The sequence below is a fragment of the Myxocyprinus asiaticus genome, chromosome 50 (genome assembly GCF_019703515.2).
Source record: "Myxocyprinus asiaticus isolate MX2 ecotype Aquarium Trade chromosome 50, UBuf_Myxa_2, whole genome shotgun sequence".
Lineage (NCBI taxonomy): Eukaryota > Metazoa > Chordata > Actinopteri > Cypriniformes > Catostomidae > Myxocyprinus > Myxocyprinus asiaticus.
The window spans coordinates 22,812,960-22,840,000 of NC_059393.1; the positions used below are offsets into that span (position 1 = coordinate 22,812,960).

Below are 27,041 nucleotides of genomic sequence, written 5' to 3' on the forward strand. Positions count from 1 at the left end.
GAAATTAGATATACCACTGACAAAAAAAATAAATAAAAAAAAATAAATAAATAAATGGACAATGTACATTATTTAAATTGTAACGTATATTTACATCATGGTATAATTTCTTGTGATGTCTTTAATTTATGCTGATTTAGGAAAAGTAGATTTAAAAAAAAAACATTATTCAGTATTTTTTTAATGTAATAAAGTAAATAAAAAATACCCTTTTATAATATAGTAAAATACAGAAGAAGAAAAAAACAACTCAAAAGTACAGTTAAAAATATATTTAAATTGTTATTGTCATGGTAGCCTTGTTGTGATGCCTTTCATTTATACTGTGTAAATATGTAAATGAAATGCCCAGACACATTATGGTATTCAGAATTTTGATCTTGATTTATGCAAAAAAACAAAAAAACAAAACAAACTAATGATCCTAAAAAATAGGACCATTTCATTTTCTTTATATATATATATATATATATATTCTGTTGATTTTAGACTCTCTGTCTCTTAAACACACACTGTCCATCCACTGCCCTCTTTACTCTATTCCAATGTGCATGTGTGTGTTTACGGCAAAGTCCTCTTCCGTGCACACAATAGAGCGCCAAATCAAACAAGCCCCGTGTGGCAAAGGCTCCCACGGCTGAAAAACCCAGCCATGAGAGAAAAGGATTTGCTCACAATGCACTGTGCCCTGGAGCGACTCTAACACAGTCTGGCAGACAAAATCTGCACCATTCATACGCGGATCAGCAGGACGGCACAGTTCGGCAAGCACACTTCACCCAGGATATTAACAGAGCTCAGGGCACATCCAAACCTGAGGTTATTACCCCCATCCATTTGTGTACAACAACCGCACCGACCACCATAACCCCTTCTATCCTTCACTGCAAATATGCGCCACACTTTTACACACTACTATTTTATGAATACTAAGGATTCGGACACGCTACTCCATTGGCATACTATATAGTAGGGAAGTATGCATATACGGACATCGCTCTCATCAAATCAAAAAAGTTTTTTCTTGGCACTTAGTTCATGCTAACAAAATCCAGTAGCAAATAGTGGTTTCAGAGTTTGTCTTAAACTAAATGCAACTGGCTATTTAAATGAAGAACAAGCACTTTGATATGTCCCACTTCAACTTCCTGTTTCAACAGGAAATACATCAGTACATAAGCGAAAAATCTGTTTGTCAAACCAATGCTATGTTGCGAATGTAATACTAGCATACTGCTTATGCATACTATATATAATATACACTAAATACAGCCTCCTATTTAAAAAAAAATAGCATATGAAACAGTATTTAATATACAGCGCTAACATTTTTGTTTTTGTTTCGGCGTTATGTTCCGTGTTGTTCCTAGCATACTGCTTACTGCATAGTGTTCAGTATATACTAAATACTGCCTACTATTAAAAAAAAAATAATAAATAGTATGTGAAACAGTATTCAATATGCAGCACTAAACGTTTCAAACAGCAGTATGCTACATTGTTGTTTTAAAAAAAACAGTAGCCTGCTACATTGCAGTATGCTATGCAGCATACTGCAACTTTTGACTGGCCGTCAGTAGCGAAACATGCTTTTTGCTCACCGAATGGTGTAGTTACAGCATCTACCAGCAGGAGCTAACTGGGCCATGCTAACAAGCCTGACCCCTTGGATTCCTACATACAGCTAACAATACCATCTGCTAAATGCTAACAGTAACTAGCAAATCATGGGCAGGCAGTTTGTCTTAAACTAAAGGCTATAGGCCATTTAAAACAAGAACAAGCACTTCGATATGTTGCACCCCAGATTCCTGTTTGAATAGGAAATATATCAATATATGTACAAAAAATTGTGTTTGTCAAACTCTGGCTAATTTCCAAATGGAATACTTGCAAACTGCATACTGTGCAATATACACTAAATACAGCCTACTCTAAAATAAAATAAAATAACAGTATTTACTATACAGCGCTAAACATTTCAAATGCTACATTGTTTTTGTTCCATCGCTATGTTCCGTATGGAATACTAGCGCACTGCTTGGTGCATACAGTGCAGTGTATACTAAATTCTGCCAACATTTTCTTTAAACAGTATGTGAAACAGTATGCAATATGCAGTGCTAAATATTTCAAACAGTAGTATTCTACATTGTAATATTCTACAAAAATAGTAGTATGCTACATTGCAGTATGACAAAATGTATTTTCTCAAAATACACTACACTTCTACATACTTTTGTATGGCATTAAAAACAGAAGCATGCTTTTTGCTCACCAAATGATGTACTTTCAGCATCTACCAGCAGGGGCTAATTGGAATGTGCTAATTAGCCAAACCCTGAACCCTTGAATTTATACATACAGCTAATGTAACCAATCCTGCTTGACCCGCTCCGAGCGGGATTCGAACCAGTGTCAGCCGGCATGGGAGGTGGGCTTGTTAATGAGGAGGCTAAAGGCTACAGCCTGTAGCGTCAGTCGCTAGTGCACCTCTTGAGGCCAGGGGAGTGAGATTTACACATATCACACAGCTGGCTCCCATTACATTAACAATTGCAAGTAGCAAATCAGTTTGTCTTAAACTAAAGGCAATTGACTATTTAAAACAAGAAGCACTTTTATATGTCTCACCCCAACTTACTGTTTCAACAGGAACTACATCAATACATGAAAGAAAATTGTGCTTGTCGAACCATTGCTAAGTTCTAAATGAAATACTAGTGCACTGCTTTGGCCACATCCACACTTAAGAATTTTAATTCGGAAATGCACTGATTTTGCAACGTTTACAACTCACATCTACTCTTGAATGCCATTTTGCTCCGCCGAAAGGGGATAATTTCTAAAACGCTCCCCACTTTGGAAAACTATGACGTTTTCAAACTTGAACAGATTAGTGTGGACTTGACCTTACTGTGCGGTATAGTAAATACCGCCTTCTATTTAAAAAATAAAATAGTATGTGAAAAAGTATTCAATATGCTACATTGTTGTTGTTGTTTTAAAAAAAACAGTAGTTTGCTACACTGCAATATGCAACATTTATATGCTTCAAAACTATACTTATGAATGGCCGACAATTGGGAAAAATGCTTTTTGCTCACCGAATGGTGTAGTTCCAGGATCTACCAGCAGGGGCTTACTGGACCACGCTAACTAGCCAATCCCTGACCCCTTGTGTTCCTATGTATCGTTATAGCATTAAAAAAAAAAAAAAACATAAACACTGGCTGGGTTTCAGAAGATAACTTACAGGACAATAAAGCCCCCCCCCCCCCCAAAAAAAAACCATACACAAATGTTCTTTTTGAAAGACTGATTATAAATATCACGCAAATAAAAAATGATCCTCTTTCCGCATCCGACACAGCACTCCGTCAGAGCCCCATTACTGGAACATCTGAGCAGCTATGCATCTTTGATTCCCAAACACCATGAAATAATATAAGCTGGCACAATAAAATTCATCACCTCCGGCCTCGTGCTTCATTTACATTTCTTTAAATACCACCATAAATAAACGGGGCGTTGGTAATTGAATAACGCTAATTTATCTGCGTTTCTTTTTTGACGTGGATTAAAGTTGGAAGGCAAAGCCAATGTGCCAGAGAGAGGGGGCATGGGGGGGTAATTTATCACATCGTCGGGCATGCTTGCAACTTGAATGCACACCCCCCATCCCCCCCCCCCCCCCACACCCCGATCCAGCACAACACAATGCCTCCAATACATGCTGGAAAGATTAACAGGGCTTTGTTTAATTGCGAACCTGGCCAGCAGAGAGCAGTGTGTTGCAAAAACAAGACCCAAGTGGATGTTCTTTTGATCAATGAGATGTGCCATTCGCTGGCCCTCCTCACCAATGAGTAGTCTTTCCCCACGAATACGAATAATAGCTGTTTATCCTCAGCGAGGGGAAGACAAGGAATCCAGGAGACCACATACTACAGAGTGTAATAAAACAAAATGAGGTCTTTGTGGACCATATGCAATGCGAATATCTCCCCTTTACAGCAGTGCTGCATGCAATATTCAGCTGATCGCATTTATTGGCCTTTTTCTCTCTCAGAAATAGCCTACAGCAACAAGTGCACGTGTCAACATTCTGCACTCCACTTGTTGAGAAGAAACAGGTCGAGACTGCAAGTAATCTCTTGAAGGCGCTCCGTTTGGCTTCTGATACTAGCACAGACTCAAAACTAACTCAAGAATCTCTTCTCTGCACTTTATGGTCACAGGTGCCAAACAGGAAGGATAAACTTACATACCTCTGTGAAAAAACCTGTCAGATAAAAGTGTTTTGACATGAGGTGCACAATATATCAGTCGCCGATATATTATCGATACCATCAAATTACAGCCAATAATTTTAACCAATAATGTGTAATCGTTTATCCACTTGCGTTGTTATTTTATTTCTTTGTATTTTTAGTAAGTGTGACCTGGAAGAATTCTTGGTCGTAATCATGAAACACGAGAAGAACAAATTTGTGTCTAAATCGAAAACCATTCCTGCATAAATCGTCCCACTGAATTCATTTTAACGGCTTTAGTTTGGGCACATTTTAATCGGCATAATCTGCACAATCATTATTCCATATTGCGTTTATATTTTGTGAAGTAATAGGCAAAAACGCAACATACGGCGACAGCTGTCTATGACCTTGCGAGCATTGGCACAAGACGCATTCTAACATTTAATCTGCGCTTTCTTTGAATCGTTCTTGTAAACTTGTCTCTGATGGACGTCTTGGGCCACTGCGCCGTAATGTGAAATCATTTATTTGCTTGCGACGCAACCCGATCTCATGAAAATTCGTACATATTTTACGAGTTGGCTATTTCGTATGAATTTGTACAATTTCATCACGTGCAAATGCCTGGATGTGTAATGCACGAGTTCCACGCGCGTGGTGTCAAGGACATACTTATTAATATTATGCTTATTAATATATATTGTGTGTAACAGAAGCACGTAATTGTCGAGTATTAGATGAAAACAATGTCCAGCGACGTCATTGGCTGTAGTGAAGTTCGTATGAAGTCATACGAGTACAGTCGTACGATATCATATGAATTAGCCAAATTTAGAAAAGTTACGCGAATCCTTATGATTTCGCGGTTTATTTATTTTTATTTTTAGTAAGTGTGACCTGGAGAAATTCTCGGCCGTAATCATGAAACACGAGCAGAACAAGCTGTGTCTAAATCGAAAACCATTCCTGTGTAAATCGTCCCATTGAATTCGTTTATGACTTTGCAGGCGTTGGCACAAGACCCATTTTAACATTTAATCTGCACTCTCTTTGTATCGTTCTTATAAACGTGTCTCTGATGGATGTCTTGGGCCGCTTCGCCATAATGTGTAATCATTTATTTGCTTGTGATATCATTTATTTATTTTTATTTTTAGTAAGTGTGACCTGGAAAAATTCTCGGCCGTAATCATGAAACACGAGCAGAACAAAGTTGTGTCTAAATCGAAAACAATTCTTACATAAATCGTCCCATTGGATTCGTTTATGACTTTGCGGGTGTTGGCAAAAGACGCATTTTAACATTTAATCTGCGCTATCTTTAAATCGTTCTTGTAAACGTGTCTCTGATGGACGTCTTGGGCTTGTGATATCATTTATTTACTTTTATTTTAAGTAAGTGTGACCTGAAATAATTCTCAAACGCATTCATGAAACACACGCAGTACAAAGTTGTGTCTAAATCGAAAACCATTCTTGCCTAATTCATCCCATTGAATTCATTTCAACAGCTTTAGTTTGGGCTAATTTTAATCGGCATAATCTGCACTAATCAAAATTCCATATTGCGTTTATGTTGTGTGAAGATATAAGCGAAAATGCAACAAATGTCATCTGCATATGACTTTGCGGACATTCCCACAAGACGCTTTCTCGCATTCAATCCACGAATCATTCTTGTAAACATGTCTCAGATGGATGTCTTGGGCCACTGCACTGTGTCTCGTACAAAGTGCCTTTAGCAGCATAAAACGATGCCTGTAGCTATTTGACTATTGATTAACATCTACCAATATCTTGTGCAGGTTATATGACGTCAAATGAAAAGGAAACTTGTAAGCGGAGCAAGATTACAAAGAATATTTTCTTTCTTATAACATCCACTGATGAACTGTACATGCAACAAGACCAACAACGTTGAATTTTAATTTAGTTTGAACTTGAACAACCAAGTCGTTGTTACCTCTGTTGTTTTCAAAACTCTTTCAGCTTCATTCTTCAGCTGGTTTTAGTGCCGTTTTCATCTGTTGCCTTGGTTGCACCTTGGGCAAAGAGGAAAATGAAAGAGGAATGTTAATGAAAAGGACTAACAAATGAACAGCTTCCTCAAAAGCTAACAAGTAAAATTTCTTTCAAAACCCTACAGAAAAAGCCACTTTCGACCTGAACGCTGCAAAGTTTATCGTTTCACGAATTTATCGTTAACAAATTAGTGAAGGATTTGTGCTCTAGTTGCACTGTCAACAACTGCCTACAGCTTGTCTTTTTCCATTCGTTTCTTCTCTTTATCTTTTGACTCATCCTTCTCCCAGCCCGTAGTCAAACCCCAGCCTCCTCTGGGGCACGGTTTCCACGACAACCAGCCAGGCAGCCAGCGGCCGAACTTGATTCCTTGTCCTGACGGGCCACTTTAATTCGAGACTACCCAATCATAACAGCTAAGAGCTGCGAGAGATCCCTGAAGGCCTCGGGGTGGGGAGGGTGGCCTGCACGGCGCCCTCTCAGCTTTTGCTGCCAAAACGAGTGAGCGCCCGTGCTGGAAATTTGCTTAATGTATGACATTTATACTCTGCACACATGCTGGTGCACAACCGCTCCCTCGTAGCAGACACTCCCTCCATCCTTCATTACACAGGCTGAATATAGCGTGGCTCTGAGCTAATGCTAGCCCGCAAGGGGATGCGACAGTAGCCTCAATGTTACAAGAGGACACCAGCCTGTACAATAGTGACCCTGAAAAGTATTTGGACACTTAAGTAACACTTGAAAATGTAAGTGTCTTTGCATAACAAAGCAAAGTATCAAACCAAGTGGCAGATAGCTGTATATTAAACTATTTTATCATTATACGGGTGGGTCGTGCTCTTCAGTGCACACTATGAGTCTAAATGTAGCTGATTTTGTCACGGCCACTCCAACATACTGGCACTGGAAGCGGTCACCGTAACGACAGATGGTGGAGCATCATGGTGCAGGGTAAATTTGGAGATGGTGGTTCTGTGATGAAAAACAGAAGGCAAAAGGCTTCAGCAAACTGCAGAAAGATCGCTCACGCTCTCGTGACAGGAAGAGAGTGAAGTATACTATGAAACTTGGCCAATTGACTCTTTTTTTAACTGGGAATATTGTTTTGACCATTATTAACCAAAAATGAGTGGCGAAAAACGTCTGTTTAAATAATGCATTATAAAGGCATTCAAAATGTCTCATAATACACACTGTCACCAGTTATATATTCTCACAAATAAAATGACTTATTAAGTCTTGTTTTCAGAGAAATCTAAGAACATTTGGTGCAGTTCATGTTAGAACAAGAAAAAAATATTTGCCAAGGAGGCAAGAAAAATAAAAAAATCTTTTTTTTTTAACCCATTGGCAAGGTTTTTTTTTTTTTGGTTATAAGCATTAACGTTACTAAATGTAGTTACATTTATCTAAAAAGAAAAAAAATCTTATTCGTTTTGCTTCTCAAGTAAATTTATCTTATAATTTTTTTTTAGATGTTTTTATGGAAAACAAGACAAAAATACTAAGAATTTTTTTTATTTCTTTTTTTAGCATAAGAAAAGTTATAAATACATTATACATTAAAATACCAACCAATACTTAACTTTAAAGAGTATGATGCATTATAACACCTAACATATATTATACAACATGAAAATTGTCAGGAAAATGGGTATATATATATAGAGAGAGAGAGAGAGAAAATGACACTTTTCTTTATTTAATAAGTATACATAATAGTAGTATTTGTTGTACTGCCTTTAATTTATGTTGATTTTAATAATAAAAAGGACAGCATGATTTTCATTGCTGTATTCCAGTAAAGTGAATGTCATAAATGGGCTTCATTTTTTTTGTTTGTTTTTGAAATATTACCTGAACATATTAACATTGAATAGGTAAATACAGTATCATAACGTTTGATCACACTGGCTACAATTACTCACAATAATACACAGCTAATTGTACGGTGTTTTGTAACCTTTATGCATTACATTATACTTTATTTACAGCCCAAAAGGTCTTATTTTTAAGTGTAATTTTTAACACAGTGAAAAGCTTGAGTAAAGTGTGTCACAAATGCTAGCGACTGAATTACATTGCACAAATGGATGTGAAAACAAATCCGCAGTAAATGCTCTGGTGACATTGGGAGTTTTGTGTCGACCGCATGAGTCGAAACCCCTGAGGTCACAGCAAAATGAAGACTAAATTGATTCAGTTACCCAGTAAATAGATCCAGCACTATGTGTAAGAAAGTCAGGGGAAAAGTTATGGCGATCATTTTGTCATCATAAATCATGGGAGTGTTTCCATGTGTCATCAGATGCAAGTATGTCGTACATAATGACTTTAAAGATAAATTCTAGAGCACACAACGTATGACATTTGACAGATCACAACCCGCATTTCTCCTGAATGAATCGGTCTATTCCAAGCTTTTCAACTCAAGTTTTATTACTGGGCCTGTTTTGTACCAATAAGTGCCATTGCATCCATTAAAAATAGCATTGCAATGCAAAACAATCATTATTCCAAGGCCTGCCAAGTGAAAAGAGCCACTGTTCTTGTTGTCGTTGATACATGAGCCAATCTGGATTTGAGATTGGATGGGCTGTCCCTTTAAATATGGAATAACTGCAAATCGTAAAATAGCACACAAAAAAATCTGAAATAATTTTGTACTTCTTAATCAAAGTAATTGCATTGCCCTTCACAGACACTGTGACATTGGGAAGAGCGCTTCGTCGCAGATGCTACTGGACTGCACATCTGATTAATTACGATAAATCAGTCAGCGCACACCTGTTTACGACCATTCGTCCAGCCAAAAGTGCTCATCTCTCATGTTCTGGAACCCTGGAAGCTTTTTCACGTGTTGTTTTCTGAGCCACAAATGATGCATCATATATTGATGTAAAGCTGAGATATCACTGTAATATAAATACGTATGCATTGCTTCATGGATGTTTCTTTAATTAAAGGCATTTTAATTACCAAGGGGTTTATTTTTAATTACAACTACCTGATTTCAACTACAGTGCTGTGAAAAAGTATTTGCCCCCTTCCTGATTTCTTCTGTTTTTGTGTATATCACATAATAAATTGTTAAAAAACATTCTAACAAAATCTAACATAAAACAAAGGCAATCTGAGTAAACACAAAATACAGTTTTTAAATGGTAATGTTATTTATTGAAGCAAAAAAGTTATCCAATACCAACTGGGCCTGTGTGAAAAAGTATTTGCCCCCTTAGTTACTAAATCCCCAAATCTATGAAACTGCATTCATAATGGGGTTCATCTGGACTAGACACAACCAGATTACTGCCAGCCCTGTTCATTCAAATCAGCACCTAAATATAACTATTTCAGCAGCATGAAGTTGGCTAAAAGGTCTCACCCAGTAGCACACTATGCCAAGGTCGAAATAAATTCCAGAAATGATGAGGAAAATGGTCACTGAAATGCATCAGTCTGGGAAGAGTTACAAAGGCTCTGGGACTCCAAAGAACCACAGTGAGAGCCATTCTCTCCAAATGGAGAAAACTTGGCACAGTAGTGAATCTTCCCAGAAGTGGCCGACCTTCCAAAATTCCTCCAAGAGCACAGTGACGACTCATCCAGGAAGTCACAAAAAAGCCTAGGACAACATCCAATGAACTGCAGGCCTCTCTCGCATCAATAAAGGTCAATGTTCATGACTCCACTATCAGAAAGACACTGGCCAAAAATGGCATCCATGGAAGAGTGGCGAGTCGAAAACCACTGCTAACCCAGAAAAACATTAAGGCTCTTCTGAATTTAGCCAAAACACACCTTGATGATCCTCAAAGCTTTTGGGAGAATGGATTGTGGTCATTAAATACAGAGTCCAATCAATCTCAAAACTCTATTTTCACACAAATAATATGTCACTTAACGTAATATAGCATAACACTAATACAATTTTTAGACCAATGTTTGTTCGACGTGTTGTAAACCACACTTCGGTTGTTGTTTATGCATTTACGAAATAAACTGTCAATTTAAATATACAGTATATTCATACGCTGGCTACCACCGCTGGAGTTCGCCAGCTCGCTAGTTCGAATCCAGGGCGTGCTGAGTGACTCCAGCCAGGTCTCCTAAGCAACCAAATTGGCCTGGTTGCTAGGGAGGGTAGAGTCACATGGGGTAACCTCCTCGTGGTCGCTATAATGTGGTTCGTTCTCGGTGGGGCGCATGGTGAGTCGAGCGTGGTTGCCGCGGTGGATGGCGTGAAGCCTCCACATGCGCTATGTTTCCGTGGCAACACGCTCAACAAGCCACATGATAAGATGCACAGGTTGATGGTCTCAGACGCGGAGGCAACTGGGATTCGTCCTCCGCCACCTGGACTGAGGCGAATCACTACGCGACCACGAGGACTTAAAAGCACATTGGGAATTGGGCATTCCAAATTGGGAGAAAAAGGGGAAAAATCAACAAAAATAAATAAATAAAAAATAAAATCAAATAAAAATATACAGTATATTGTGTGAAAATAATACAGTTGAGACAAGTTACTAATGTCCCTCCGGTGTGTTGTCATTTCCACAAAAACCAACGATTTTAATAATTAATAACTAATGCAGTGTTTTCAAAAGTTAGTGTATTTGTTTAGCATGTCGACAAGAGCATGCTTGAATAAATAAGATAAACAGCACTTGTGAACAGAATAAGTTATTGTTTCATTTTCAATTAAGCTATAATTGTCAAAGTATGCTAAAAGTGCAAAAATATTATTTTTTGATTATGCGTATTTAGTTTACACACAATGCTAGATATGAAATTAGCCTTAGAAAGACAAAAGAGTCTGCAAATGTATTTTAAAAAGTGATAAAATATTTTCCAATAATTTTGTCAAATTGTTTTTGCATCTCGACTAGCTCAACACAGCAAAATTGCCTCAAACAGTCGTGAGCTTTGTGGGCGGAGCTATCAATTTCAGACCAATGGAAGTATTCGGGAAACCTGTTTGAAAACAGTACATCTTTTAATGGATTTTTTATGATGCTAGTGGCGTCAGACACCATTTTTTGTTGTTGTTGTTGTTTGTTTTGTTTTTTAGACATTTTGTGCATTAAAAAATATTTTGTGCTGTTTTGGGTCACCACTTGAAATCCAGTCTGGTTCGTCAAGCAAAACCAGAGGCGAATCACTCCTGTAAATCTCAAAACCGCAATCTTCCCATTTCAAATGTCAAATTGTATTAAATTGTGTGTATTTAGGATATATAAAATGCTAGCTACGAAATTACCCTTAGCAAGACAAAGAAGTTAGCCATTTTATTCCAATATTTATTTATTTTTTTACACAGAATCATTTGAGATGTTGTGGAAATGACGTTTGTTTCTTCTGTAAAATGCCATAAATCTCCTGTGATTCATGTATATCCTCTCTTTGATATTGTTAGTAGACAAATTAAATGAACTAGAGTACGCAAAGTGTGTTTTGAAGACAGTTTATATTCTAAAAGTGCCCATAATTGAAAAAACACCCATGAATCCATTCTCGGGATATAATACAGAACACAAAACACAAACTGGAGATTCTAACTAAGCAGGCTGCGGCTTCATCAGCATATAGTTTGCATTATTACCATGTCAGCATGAAATTAATCAAAGGTTACGGTTTGAATATATATGATGCATATAATCTGTGTTTATCCTGAGCTGGTGGGTCGTAGAAAAATCATTTAATATATTATAACTATATCCTACTGGTGTAGGATTTGTGCCATGGAATTACGAGCTGCCTTTGACCTCTGGAATGCTGGACAAAAGCTCGGCAAAGCCTGGATCATCCGATGCTAATCCATACTCATTAGAAATGAGCCGTATGATACCACAGCAACGGCCCCCCAAAAGCCCCTACTGTGCAGATAAATAGTGGCTTTGACGGCAAATTAAAAAAATTACTACAGATAAGCACTTACGCAAAAGCCCTACAAATAACACGCACACAAATGTTTGCAAAAGCCAGGAGAGAAGCTATAATGTTGATTGCTATGACAACATCTGCATTATCTCTTGAAGAGACGACCGGTATTCGTCCAGTCACACAGAGCACTTGCGGGAATCGAAAGCCATTTATTGAAATGAAATGTGCTTGAGGCATTGACATTATGATTCAGCTCTTGGCGGTGAGGCTGTGAGCAGGACGTGCCACCATATCTGATCATTTTCGAAGAGATTGTCAACTCAAATACAGTCACTCTCCAGAACATGCAGAAGAGGGTGTATTCTTTCTCGAAACAAATCAAAACAAAAAACATTCAGGCAAAATGTTAACTTTGATTTTCTAGGTTAGTTGTTCTCAACAGGTCGGTATCGACTCAAAAATGGGTCACAGGTCTGTTCTGATTGGGTCAAAAACAGCAGGGGAAAAAAAAATGCTAAATACAAATAATAATATGCAAATGACCTTATAATCATTCATAGTAAGGACAGCAAATAAAAAGTTATGCTGAAAAGGGAGAAAATGTTTCCCATGACTTTTGTTGTTGAGTCCAGTCAAACTCAAAACTCTATTTTCATGCAAATAATATGTCACTTAAAGTAATATAGCATAATACTAATACGATTTTTGGACCAATGTTTTTTCCACGTGTTGTAAACCACACTTCGGTTGTTGACTATGCATTATTTTTATTTTTTTATTTATTTTGGGATTTTTCCCCTTTTTCTCCCAATTTGGAATGCCCAATTCCCAATGTGCTTTTAAGTCCTTGTGGTCGCTTAGTGATTTGCTTCAGTCCGGGTGGCGGAGGATGAATCCCAGTTGCCTCCGCGTCTGAGACCATCAACCCACGCATCTAATCATGTGGCTTGTTGGGTGCGTTGCCATGGAAACATAGTGCGTGTGGAGGCTTCACACCATCCACTGTGGCAACCACGCTCAACTCACCACGCGCCCCACTGAGAACGAACCACAGTATAGTGACCACGAGGAGGTTACCCCATGTGACCCTACCCTCCCTAGCAACCGGGCCAATTTGGTTGCTTAGGAGACCTGGCTGGAATCACTCAGCATGCCCTGGGATTCAAACTAGCGTGCTAGCGAACTCCAGGGGTGGTAGCCAGCATATTTTACCACTGAGCTACCCAGGCCCCCGATTATGCATTTATGAAATTGCACATTTTCGATTCATCTATGAAATTGTACATTTTTGATGCATTAACAAAACTGTACATGTTCTAATTATACATATTGCTGGGCATGGTAATATTAATAAGTTTCATGTTTGATTTTTAAAGTGAAAAGTTACATTTTTCTCAAGTCAAAATTATGCTGATTTCTCTTAAAAATCTAAAAATTCAGTTAGTTTAAATGCACAAATAAAATCAAGCTACAGCTGGTTTTTTGTAATCGAACTACAGTCTTCATCCGACTGTCCAAATGTACATGACACAATGCTTAATAGAATATTTGTTTTTTGATTTTTATTTTTTGAAAATTGTTTTTGAAATACATGACACTCATCACCTTTATCATTCAAAGTATGTGCACAACGCCTAGTTCAATTGTGAACCTATTATCTAGGTCTACTTTAAAAGTTCGATTTCAGCCAAACTAAAATAATAATTAGTTTTTTTTTTAAATGTCATGCAAGTGTTCGGGAAACCTGTTAGAAAACAGTCAATTTTCAAATACCGTTTGGTGATGCTAGTGGTACAGAAATTACTTAACCTTTTTTTTTAATTATTTATTTATTTTTTGACATTGTGTAATTTTGGTACAGTTTTGTGTCATGCAAAAAAGACAAAAAATATGCCAGGTTAAATACACGTTCCACAGAGCATGCGAAACGTAGATAGACGAAGCCAAGCTACAATCGCATTATCTAGGTCTGCTTTAAAAATTCAACATGTAAAAGCTTTAGTCCAACTAAAATCACACCAGTCTGATTTTTGCTAACTCAGACTAAAGCATTTACATTTTAGGTGAATAAAGTGCATATAAATGTACTGACTGCGACTCTGTTGTGCTATCAAAACAGTACCATTTGTTTTAGCTTCTCGACTAGCCCGACACAGCAACATTGGCTAAACCAATGCCATGAGTTTTGGGGGTGGAGCTATCAGTCTTCCGACCAATGGACAACCAGTTAAGTGTTCAGGAAACCTGTTCGAAAACAGTCCATTTTCCAATTCCGTTTTGTGATGCTAGTGGTAAAGAAATTACTTAACCGTTTTTGTTTTTTTGTTGAAAAATTTTTGTACTGTTTTGGGTCACCACTTGAAATCCAATCCAGTTCGTCATGCAAAACCAGTGGTGAATCATTCCTCTAGATCTCGAAAACTCAATCTTCCAATATCCTGTTGACATTCAGCACATCCTGTCTTCCTCGGAATGTTGTAACACAGATACATCCACTCTGTCGTCTTAGCTTGGCACCCACCAAAATAACCCATCGTACCTCCAGATGAGTTCCTAAATAAATTGCTGTCCTCATTAGATGCAATCTTTGTTCCTGTGCAAATTAAAAATTTAAACCCATATAGCAAGGTGCCCAGAGTAACTTGAAGCAGTGTGTTTTGAAGCCACGATATAATCAAAACCTTCACTGCAGAGCCTGTGTGAGTAATGAAGAAAGTTACTTCAGGCTTAGACAAAGCAGAACGTAGATATGCATCTACCTCAACTCTAATTGATTTATACGGCATTTTATTGCCAAATTCCACTCAGTTCCCATTATGAAAATGTACAGCCCAGACTCCAAACAAATAGGCCCATTACTTACATTCAAACAGGAGGCGAGAGGGTCGTCTTAAAGGGATAGTTCACCCAAAAATACAAATTCAATTATCATTTACTCACTCTCTCATCATTCCCAGTGAACTCTCGATTTAACATACACTCCTTCGAAAAGATATTCAGTCAGTTTCTTACTGAACAAAAAAGCACAGCAAACTCAGAAAGTAGGACAACTTGAAGAGCGCTGGATTTTGCGCAAGTACTTGGTTCGAAGTGTGAGCCCTGAGTGCTTTTCCTCTGATCGTGTATGACAGCCTAGTGAGGCGAAACTACAAAGTGAGCGGCGAATGATTCTCATAAGAGCTATACTGCTACAAGCCAGTCAGCTGCAATGAAAAATGCACCAACCTTCCCACAGCTATATGAAAAAGACATTGCTGACAATTGCACGAATTAAGTATTTAATATACACATTCAATAGCAATTCAGGCATTCAATAGCTATATAAATGAATAAAATTAATATAATATGAATGACCATTTTCATTTATCAGTGGTGGATACTACCAAGTTAACACAAGTTTACTGCGGTAACAATATGGTATTGGCAATAGTATTTTTTTTTTTAACTAAGCCTGAAAATAAACTGTCTTTACTTTTTCTGACATAAATGTAATGAGTGCTTGCACACAACTTACCACTAAATGCTATAAGATGGGATTTTTTCGTCTGTTTTAGTATCCAATATGCCTAAATCGTATGTCCAACTGCTTAGAAAAAAACGTTGTGATGGAATAACATAATTTGGTTATTTCATGTTTATTTTGACACTAAAATCCTTGCAGTCTAGGTGTATGGAGGATCTTTATGGTTGTAGACGTATGCTGCTTTCACAAGTTTGAGTTTACAACTTGTAATTAAAAGTTCTACGAAGACATGAAAGCTTTTTTCAAGAAGAAATCTCGTAATTACAGCATTTCCAAAATGACGTGAATGCACCATTATATTATCAGATCATTTTGTTGCATTTTAGTTCACTATAAATAATTGACTGTTCGTTGACATTATATTTTTTTCGCAAACTTGCTCTGAGTGGTGGTGTGATCTCTGTTTTCCCAACAATATTGATGTGAAAAATGAAACTAAAATACTGATTCACGCCATTAGAATATCGATATAGTTTCGCGCAGTAAAAATATTGCAGTACTCTCAAATATCGATTTTTTCCGCCACCTCTAATTATTAGCAAATCTTTCTTGGAGAGCTCCATGCTAGTCTGTTATTTCTCTTCATCTTTGCTAATGCTAACCAGACTTACAACATCTCTGAGTTGTGATCTCTGTAACCGCTGATGAACAAAAGCATGCACGTTCGATTGATTCGAGATACAGTCAAGTGCAGTGTTAGCTTCTAGCACCTCTGCGCGATACCATCTCTGACAGAATTCATTAAAGGAGCACTTGAAATCAAAAGCTGCCACACCGGCCCAGCAGAAAGAGCGAGATGAGATGTTAAAGTTGTTTCTCAGTAATACAGAGAGGTCTTCGAGTGGGCAGGGTTACCGGAGGGCTGCGTTTTCTCTAGCACTTGTCTGGCTGGATTAAACTAATCAAAACACGAATCGGACTTAAAACACCACAAGCAAAGCTGGTGGCCTAAAGTCGACTTCTACGCGGTAAGATAATTAGGACAGAGGTGAAGGGAGACGCGTTTCCCACACCCTTACCTACCCCATTGATTTTTTTTATTTTTTATTAAAGGATTCTGTATCCTTTATTCTTTCACAAGGTCTTTGGGCAGTTCTGTGAAATTCCAAAAGGCAACACACATTTGTGCAATTTAAGGTTATGTGTTATTTCACTACAACTGACTCTTGCTTATATTAACGTTCTGGTTTTGGCAATAATATATGCACAACAGATACTTTTTGCAATCAATGTGCATATTGTGTAAACTCATATGTTTACTCTTGGCTATAATGTTTATTTTTATTTTGTATGTATTATTTTGTAATATATACTGTTTAAATTGAGTAAATTGTCATATAATGTTTACTTTTCCAATTTACTGCATTTTTCTGTAATATAAACAGTGTATTTTGCGTAAATTGTCATATAATGTTTGTTTCCAAATGTGTGCATTAATTGTAATATATATTGACTGTTTATAATGTGTAAACTGTCAAATAATGTTTACTTTTCCAGTCTATCCATCCATCCATCCATCCATCCATCCATCCATCCATCTATCCATCCATCCATCCATCCATCCATCCATCCATCCATCCATCCATGCATCCACTGTATATATATAAATATATATAGATAGATAGATAGATAGATAATAATACAAACCATAAAGCATACAGGGGAATTTGTGTGCATCTGAGGGTTCTGGATGTCCAGGGAATTTGGGTTTAGAGTACGGGAATGCATTAAAGAGCTTAGAGCAGGAAAAAATGCAACTGTATGTTACAGACCAACAGTCCATTAACCCGTGCATCAGTTGGAGTCATCAGGGTACATTAAGACCGGCGTCAGCATTCCTGCTGTCTGGAATGGATGAACGGGAGGTAAAGTGAAGGACACGCCTATAAAACACGTCACATTTTCATTGAGTTCTGCTGGGAGATATACAGTGGCCTCAAAATGTATTTACACACTTAAGTCACACTTAAAAACATTGGAATGTCATTGGATAATATAACCGAATATAAGAGCAATATATAACTTAATCATGACTAATACCAGCTAGCTTCCAGCATGATTCTTTAACTAACATGCCCCCAACTTTAAGCCCCAGGTCAGGGCTTAAAGGAAATCCAGAGATTCCCACCAGTAATCACGACATTGTGGTGCTCTTCATGTGTGCTCATCTCATAAATAAGATCATTCCGACATGACTTGAATGCTAATGCTAATCTGGACGATTAAACTTTCTGTGGGCAAACATTACACAGTTATAAGGTTTCAGGACTCATTTGCATCTAGTGTGTGGGGGTTTCTTGTCATTAAAATTTGGGCCTTTGGGTCTGAGAATATTACAAAGTAATAGTAGCCTGTTGAAAAAAGAAAACAAAAACTTAAATCTTAAAACAGTCAGGATGATTAGCTATACAACAGGCTGGTTTCCATTGGTCAAACTGGTCTCGTTTGCTGGTTTTAGAGGGGGTTTGGGGATTTTTCAGCTTGGCCAGGTTGGGAAACCAGCTAAACTAAATTGAGCCATCCATCTTAAAATCACCAAACCCCCTTGGACTGGTTTAAGCTGGTTAAAGTCTTTTCAGCAGGGTAGTAATAATTGTAAAATGTTTTGGCAAGAACGAAGCAAGTTTAGTGTGGACCAAACAAATAAATATCAAATCCATAACCGACCAAGTCTGGGGAAAAAAAAAGAAAAAAATCCAATAATTAGGATCAGAATTGACTCTTGAAGACTCTTGAAGACCAAAGTCAAGAATTGCTTTGCATTCTACCACAATCGGGTTTATCAATCAATTTAATTGATAAACCCAAAACATTTACTCAGAGCCCAGACCTCTCCACTGCGATTGATTATAATTAGGGAATGGCACAAATAAGTCCAAATAAACATGCCAAAATATGGCCTCATTTTTAATTATAAAATGGTTACTATAATCATCTCTGACTGGACAAGCCACTTTCGAAGCTGTAAAATGCAAATAAACACTTGATAAGTTGCTTGGCAAATGTATACAGCCTACAGTTTGGATAATGAACTGTATGTAGTACGTGGCAGAATAATTGTTTGTTATGATTAATAATATAATTAAATCTAAGTATTACGAAATTAAATAATATTTTGTGCAGTACACTTGCAGTCTGATTGGTTAGAGGGTTACGGCAATTTGTGCCAACATTGACTTTCAGTCCAAGGTACTAACAGTGCTCAACACTGTATGGAAAGGCAACAAAAACAAAATCTTGAAAAAACACGATTTTGAGACTGGTTAAAAAAGTAACTATTTTTGACACATCATCATAAAATGCAAATCTTATGGCGCATAATGCTAAAGAAATAGCTAGATGCAATATGATCAATGATGTTTGACAAATGTGTAAAGACCGACAATTAAAAAATAGCGAAGTTGTTAAGTCGTTGAGTTATCGGTCCACTACATAAGTACTCAAAATTACCACAGTGCTTATCCCTAAACTGGAATAGTGCAATATGTCCTTTCTTGGCTTGGGTTGAATAAACCTGAATGGTTACTTTCTACTTTTTCTCAGAAAAATGAAAAGACAAATTGTACGTGAGGTGCATCAGAGTGCTGTTTCAGTCCCGAGGGCGCTGTTTTTAAAGAATAATTACTAGTTTTAATAAAGTATAGTGGACTTCTTGATGATGCTGTCCTCAACCATCCCAGAATTCCATTTAAAGATTTGTATCATCACTGTTTATTCAACATACACTTAAACTGTAAGACAGAAAGTAGAACGAAAAACCACTTAAAAGGCAGCGCAAGGTAACAGCTAACATTACAATAACTTGGATGCAATTCATCAAAATTCAATTTCTGGCTGATTTAAAGCGAGTACAGCAGCTGTGTAAAACAGGGCTTTTAGGGCAGTTGGTCCTCACTTCCAATGTTGTGTGGAGCCCCTTTCCGCTTATTTGTACTCCAGTGCAGTGAGCAGCACCCCTACTGCGAACCACGCAGATTTCCTGTCGAGAGCTGCAATATATATATGCAGTTCAGGACTGAACATTGACAAAGCACTAAAAAATCAGATTCTGCTATAGGTTTATGGCTCATCCGTAACCTCCACAATTTCAAGACGCCATCCCACCAATAAGCGATATGTCTTTCTGAGTATAAATATGTTATCATACACACAACATATCGGGTATTTCCAAAAACATTTAGCAGTAATAATCAATGTTTGAAAGGCCACCTCTAGAATTTTTTTTATGTTATATATTTCATTATACTTAATAATAATAATAATAAAATAAATGTAATGAAAATTAATTAATATAATTTTTTTAATTAATGTTTAATTATTTTTAAACATTATATAATACTTAATTAATATTATAATAATTAATTTTTTGATAAAAATGGCAATTTAATAAAACATTCTGTATATATTTTATTATAATTCATAAAAATAATAAAAATAGATTTAATATAATTACAATTAATAAATTAATATTAAAAACTATAATTCATGTTAAATTAATGTATCACATAAATAATACAATATATTATATTATATTATATTATATAATGTAATATATTATAATAATACATTTAATTAATTAATTAATTAAAATGTAATTTAATTACAAAATCTGTATATATTTCATTATATTTAAAAAATAATAATGAAAAATTAAATAAAATGTAATAAATAAAAATTACAATTCTGTCATCACTTACTCAATCTCATGATGTTTCAAATATGCAAACTAGAATAGACACAGATTTCTAACAACATTATGGTGAGTAAACGGTGATATAATGTTAATGTATTTTTGAGTGAACTATCCCTTTAATTTTGAATTACACCTGGTGGGTCTATTCACATTTCTCAGCTAGCTTATTTTTGAATTGGCCCCAGGGGAAAATCCGCAAATATCCGTAGACAGGGGTGCCAAAGCTTGGTGTCTTGAAGGGGGGTCCGCTCACCCCTGATGGTGGTGTCAGATATTTGAACGGAGGTATCCAACAATTACAGATGCCCCAGGTACAGATAAGAGGATTATACTCCTATTATCTGCCCCAGGAGGGTATTATCCAGGCCCCGGCAACAGTGTTTAAGAGGGCAGGACTTTGCCCTCGGCTACAACATGATAATGGAAGGTTACAACCAATGGTGGCAGACAAGACAGGACTGAGGTCAAAAGGAGCACGCTCTTTCACCCTACATTACTCCTTGGAGAGGCAGGAGTCTGGTTTCAACACCAGTCAAGAGCGCTAACACGCTTGCTTCTTCATGTGGCTCAACCCCGAGAAGCAAAGCGGACGTGGACGAGACAGTTACCATCAAGTTGTGGATGGGATTTTTCATCACATATTGATTTCCGAGCAAGTTCAATTCACACACTACCGATTCTTCCTGGACTTGCAAGTAATTTCCTGTTAGTGCATGGCTAGGTGAGGGACACTTCGATTGGTGTATCCAAGCAAAAGCAACAGAGCTAAACAACAAGTTACTGAGAAAAAGTAGCTAGATACGTTTAAGGCGACAATATCTTTTTAAAATGAAAGATAGTATGACAAAGTACAAGATTGTGTACTATAAGCTAGCACCACCTTGTGTACTTAGCATACTAGCGCCATCTGATGGAATAACAAAAATAAACATTGTTTTCAAACTGGTTTCCTGACTACTCCCGCTTCTGCCGTTGATCAAACAAATAGATTGTCCCACCCCAAACGCATGCCAATGGTTCAGCTAATGTTGTTGTGTCAGGCGTTGAGTCACTTCAACAAATAGAGCAACATTTATAGCGCAACATAGACACCATGTTAACAGTTTTCGAGGAAATCAACGTACGAATGGCTTACTTATAATTGTCTCTCCATATTAAGCTGGGATACAAGAATATTGTAGAATCGAAAAAATATTACACACTTCAGCTTTAACATCTTTTGTGAGGAAACAAACTACTCATCTAATGAATCAATGTGAATTACATAATCGAACCGGAAACCTGAAATGGTGCTATTTTAAGGTACTGATTTAGGGGACGTTTACACGACAACATTTTCAACTAAAAACAGAAAACTTTTTATGCGTTTTGGCTGTTCATTTACACGACAACGGCGTTTTGGGGCCTGAAAACGCAAACTTTTGAAAATGGGTTTCAAAGTGCATGTTTTTGAAAACGATGCCGTTATCGTCTCCGTGAAAACATACAAAAATGCGAATTTGTGAAAACGATGACGTCATGCGCACGTGTATTACGTGTTCAATCTATAGGCATGCACGCGAATACTTAAAAACAACACGCGAGACATTCAAAACTACAATGGCGGACTACAGGACTGTGTTTGTGCTGCTCAAGATTTTGAGTTTATTGACGCTTCTCCAGCAAAGTAATTGTAATAATAAAGCAAACTCATCGTCCGTCCAGACAAAATTGCTCGATGCTTTCGCCATCTTCATTGTTTGTATTCACCGCTCTGTTGAAGAATGCTTATGTGTGCAGGCGCGTAGTGTTTCTTTACAAAGTGACATCGCCAACTACTGGCCTGGCATGCATAATGTATAACAGTGTTTTTAGTCACTTTCGCGGATCCGTGTGAACGGGGATCATTTGACAACATACGCAAAGGAAAAACGTTTCCATTTTTAGTACATCGTTGTCGTGTAAACGTACCCTTAGATCTTAATTAGAACTAAAAGTATAAAATACTATTTATTTGAAATGTGTTGCACATTTTTTTTAAGTTATATATAACAAAAAATATTTTACATAAAGTTTAATTATATAAAACTTTTATATATATATATATATATATTTATTTACATTAATTATATGTTGTGTTTGAGACAGTATACATAAAAAATACGAATTACGCATTTGAATTTCATGATACATTTCCATAAAATTGAAATATTTTATTTCTATCAATTTAACTGTTTGTTTGTTTTTTGTTTGTTTGTGTTTGTTAAAGATTCCACAATTCAATTTGATGGATATTTGTTAAACTTAAAGATGAAAATCATACAAATAGGATAAAACATTTTTTGCGTGTAGAGGCCGACTCGATTATGTCATCCAACAATGGTTTATGGGAGTGGGCGGTCGCTGATGAGCTGTCTTATGAATCTTGCTTCCACGCTAACAGCAGCTCCTCTGATTGGTGGATCTCTTTTCGGGATTATGGGTAGTGCAGTTTTACCAGAAATTTGGCAATTGAACACACTTTTTTACATGAAGTTCAAATCACACTGACTTGTGGCTTCTACAAAAGCATTCGTCATCACTCAATCTGTTTATATGTTATCACTAAAAATAATTTTGCCAGAAAATTAATAGGATTTTTACATTGGGGACCCTACTGTTGTGCTTTTTACTGTGTTCAGTGCTTCAGAGGAACATGAAAAGCACATCTTATGCATTTGCTTCAAACATGAATGCTTCAGGAGAATGGAGCACTGACTGCAACTAATACCACTGAGGCCTCATATGGCGATATCAGACGTACATGAGATAATTACTGTCAATCAGAGGATTACGAAGCATGGTGTAGGGGTACAAAAACCCTAAAGAGGCCACACAGCTGTGATCTAGAACGCAAAAGAGCCCTTTTATGTCATGGATGGGCAGGAAATTCCCTGCGGGTTATCCAGCAATATGGAATGAGGACTAAAAAATATGCAAGTATGTTAATGCAAATGCTTCTAACTTCACAAATTCGATTTTTTATTTTTATTTCAACAATCGTTTGAGGATGGGAAGTTTTAGGAAGACTATGAAGTAATCAGTATCTTACAACTTAATCATTACTGTTACAGTTTAAACAGTGCATTATTGACATATATAATAGTTTAAATAAATAGTTAGCCCAAAAATGAAAAATCTGTCATTATTTTCTGAACCGCATGCTGTTTCAACCCTGTAACGCCTGCTTCCTTCCAAGAGTCCACAGTCCAAAATAACTAGAGGAACATGTGATTGCCAAACTGCGTTTGGGACAAAGTTGCCAAGATTTTCATTTCTGGCAGCAATGTTTCTTGGGATATCTTAGCACATGCAAGGAATAACTTGTACTTTCCCACCAAAACAGAATTGTCAAGAAAAGAAACTAAACCATGACTGAACCACAATGTGAAATTGAATCGCAAAGAGCATTCCCACACGTTATGACCAACGAATTTCCATGACTTTGCTTTGTGAACACTAGATTTTCAAAAATCATTTGAATTCAAACTGATTCGCTAATGAATCATTCAGGCTGATCTGTGAACTGAACAGGACTGACAAATCATTCAAAAGAATGATTCACTCTCAAATCAGCACTTTTTCATTATGTAAGATTTTATCAATTTTCATTTCCTACGAAATACATTACAATGAAATGTTTAATATTTACAATATGGACTGCAATAAATGGAAGCATACTGTGTGTCGAATTCTGGTAGAAAGTAAATTTTTCCTACCTCTTTTAATACTTTCTTTCCAAACCTCATCCTTTTCAAGATATTTGACCCCTGTTCCAATCGACCTCTTCCAACCCTCCCTTTTACATCACACACCAGAAAACAAACACATACATTTGCACTGGCTGTGTGGCAGTCAATATTTTCCAGAGGGCCACCTCCCATAGGACCCAGCATGCAATCTATGGAGAATAAGGGTCCGTGCAATAAAAGAGCCTGTGATTGCATTCGACCGAGTCTTAAAAAGATGTCATACATCAAACGGCACAACAGATAAAATGCCATCCTGGGTGAGTTAATCTGCCGAGTGCTTTCACGGACACACAAGCATTTGTCTCAATATTGTGGAGAAGGTCCCTGGCAGCCTCGTTCATTAAAATGCACAACTGTAAATAACTTTGTAGAACTTGGATAACAAGATTACAGCACTCCTTCCAAAATAGAGAAAAGAGAGATAAAAGCTGAATTAATATAGATGCATTTAAACTCAAAAAACCTTGTAGGTTATGCTAAGTGCGCAATATTTTCACAATGTTCACCTGCTAAATTACAAATACAAACAATATCGTTGCGTTAGAAGTGCAATGCACTACTGAGAAATTACCCAATAGAAATTAATTGACACAATGCATAAGCAAGCTAAGAGCGCCAAACGACACTTGATTTTTGCCCATTACCCTGTTTTGGCATTGCACGTAAACACATTTAGCGTCGTTCTAGGTACCTGCTCATTAAATACAGTATGTGCAAGTGTTTTGCGCATGATTGTTAAAGCTTTGACTTCAAAAACAGAGAATATTCCAAAAAATTTCAAGTCTCATGTAAACGCGGATTTCAAACATAGTCCGTTTATTTGATTACGCTAATTTTGGATAGTGATATGCATGTAAACGCACTCAATGTTCAAGACTAAAAAACCATGAAACTCTGCAAAATATGAGACACTATCAAATTAACCAACCTATTGATTTCCTAACAAAGCAAAGGAAATGCTTACCTTGGGTTAATCCCTGCAAAACGACAACTACCTGTTTTGTTTGCAGATTAGCATCATGCTAAATAATATTGGAACAACCATTATAGGAGGTGAAATTTATACATCAAACATTGTTTAATGCTAAACACCCTTTGTCATTGAAGATTGTGACGTTTTTATGTGCAACAGCACCTTCAAGCACAAGTTCTTCAGTCAGAGCTAGCTGGCTAGCATTAGCATTCCCTCAGATTGGACACTGAGCCCTTTGTCACATGATTGATTAAGAGCAGTTTTCTGGCACCTGCTGAGAAACAAGCCACTGAAAATAAGCGAAACCGCCAGCTCTGTCCTAATGCTATATTTCAGTCACATATGGTTCAAAGCCAAAAATCAATGAAAATACAAATTATATCTACCCCCAATCGAGGACTACAAATACCACAATGCACTCTGACATTACAATCACAGTATTCTTTATAAGGTCAGAAAATACACTTTATTCCACACAGACTGATTGATTAGCTTGTGTTTAAAGCTCAGGGCTGCTAATCAGAAGATCGCTAGTTTGATGCCCTGCAGTAGCTAGCTATAAACCGTTAGCATTGTGCTTGAGCAAGATAATTTAATGAATGGTTCACAAAAAAATGAAAATTCTGTCATGATTTACTCACCATCATGTCATTCAAATTCCCTAGTTCCCTAGTGGAACACAAATGGAAATGTTTAGCAAAAAAAAAAAAAAAAAAAGCGGCATAAAAATAGTCCATTCAATTCGTGCATTATATTCCAAGTCTTCTGAAGCCACAAAATAGCTATGTGCAAGAAACAGGCCAAAATCTAAGTCATAAAAACACTCAAAATCATCCTTTCTGTCGTAGCTCTCAGATCTCATTCGCACATACAGATATTCAAACCTTGCGCATCAAATTCAATTACGTGACTTGCGAGAACTAATGCCGTTTGGCATCACTGATGGGTTTAAATGCGCCATATTTGAATATACACAATCATGAATTAAATTTGACAGCTAGTGAGAAGGTGATATTCTGTGTATAAATATTTTTACTTCTGTCTGCTTCTTAAAGCCATTGTATGACTTCAGAAGATGTTAAATAGAGCTTGCAAATTGTATGAACTACTTTTATGGTGCAATTTCATACTTTTTGGAGCTCGCCAGCATCAGTCACTGTTCATTTTCATTGTAAGGAATAAAGCAGTGCAAACATTCTTCAAAACATCTGTTTATACAGGTTTAAAACGACAAAGGGTAAGGAAATAATGAAAGAATTTACATTTTTGGATGTATTAACCCTGTATTTTAGTAAGTTGCTTTTGATTAAATCATCTGCTAAACAGATCCTGTTTATTAAAATGGAACATGACTTGAAGCGGACAACAAATATGAAAATATTCCTTTTGACTGTACTTACCTCAAATTCATCCCTGTTTCAATGTTTAAATAACAAACACTCAAGCATGTTTGGTCAAAATGATAACTGAGGGCCATTTCTGTCAACGCCTTTAGAAAGTACCTTCAACAACGCTGTCTCTGTCACTCCAGAAAACAAAATGCCATCCATCTCGCAGTTTTTTCTTTTCCGAGGAAATCCATTCCGCCCTGGGGAACGGAATGTGAGTGAATTCCAACAGCTACAGTGGCATGACAGAATGTGTATCAACTCCCCTCACAAGAGCATGACGGGCGATGGCAGTGAATTACATGTTGGTCAATATGGAGATGCAATGGGCAGCTTAAATCTCATGACCTCTCCTCCGCCCCTCAAACGGCTAATGAGACCACTACACTACGAGTAGAGCATTCCAATACGGTCACTTTAGTTAGGGTGGTGCCTATGAAGGCAGTGGATAGCAAGGCAGGTTAGACCAGCTTGTTCAGGTGGTTTTAAAGGGTTCTGGACACATGTCAGGCTGGGAGACCATC

The 27,041-nt window shown here is 37.0% G+C and overlaps 2 protein-coding genes across 3 annotated transcripts in view; one reads left to right on the forward strand and one right to left on the reverse strand.

The window, feature by feature from the left end:
* LOC127438849 (uncharacterized) overlaps positions 1-27,041 on the forward strand; it is a 687,566-nt gene that overhangs the window by 518,056 nt on the left and 142,469 nt on the right. The gene's annotated exons all lie outside the window — the stretch shown is intronic.
* The window catches only part of LOC127438810 (receptor-type tyrosine-protein phosphatase S-like), a 264,336-nt gene that overhangs the window by 201,461 nt on the left and 35,834 nt on the right, over positions 1-27,041 (reverse strand). For both annotated transcript variants that reach the window (XM_051694665.1, XM_051694666.1), the window contains exon 2: positions 6,223-6,301. The gene's annotated coding sequence lies outside the window, so the exon portion shown is untranslated. The remainder of the gene's footprint in view (positions 1-6,222; positions 6,302-27,041) is intronic.